An 801-nucleotide genomic window follows, 5' to 3' on the forward strand; every position below is an offset into this window, starting at 1 on the left:
GTATGTATTTTGTCTTTAAGATTTGTAATTATTTTTAAAAATAGTCCTAACGTTTAATTTTATTCAATTTTATTTTTAAGATTTTTTATTTATTCAATTTTGTCATTAACGTTTTCAATTTTGGCCCTAACATTTCAAATGGAATTAACATACAAAAATAATTTTAATACAAACCAAAAATATTAAAGACAAAATTAAATACAATTAAACATTAGAAATATTTTAAAAAAAATCACAAACATTAAAGATAAAAAAATATATTTTACCTTCTTTTTATTTAAGAACTAATCAATTATCAATGCCATATTTAATTAGTTTTTAACGACGTGATAATAATGCACAGTGCGATTGAGCACTAGAGTAATAATATAATACATATTATTATTGAGAAATTAAAAAAAATAATTAAAAAAAAAGATATTTAACATTTAGTGTTGCAGTTATGGCCACGTCCGTACAAATGGAGGACTAAAGGGGCCTTGTGCTTTTTGTGTACGCCATGTGAGTGTGGTTGATGAGTCATGAGGAGTCATGAGTGTTTTCACTTGCTCGTGTGCATTCCCAAAACTCCCAATTTTCTGCCTCCATGTTTCACACTCACCATTGCAGATTACTACTTATATTAATACCCTATCAAATTGGAAACACTTTGCCATTTCGCCTCACTTCAATAATGATAGATAATAACAATAATATAAATTACTGAATTTTAAATCAAGTATTTTAATTTTCAACAAACTTTTATTTTCTAAAAATTTTTGAAAATTATTTTTGTTAGACAGATTAATTTTTCTGTTTATA

The sequence above is a fragment of the Arachis ipaensis genome, chromosome B04 (genome assembly GCF_000816755.2).
Source record: "Arachis ipaensis cultivar K30076 chromosome B04, Araip1.1, whole genome shotgun sequence".
Lineage (NCBI taxonomy): Eukaryota > Viridiplantae > Streptophyta > Magnoliopsida > Fabales > Fabaceae > Arachis > Arachis ipaensis.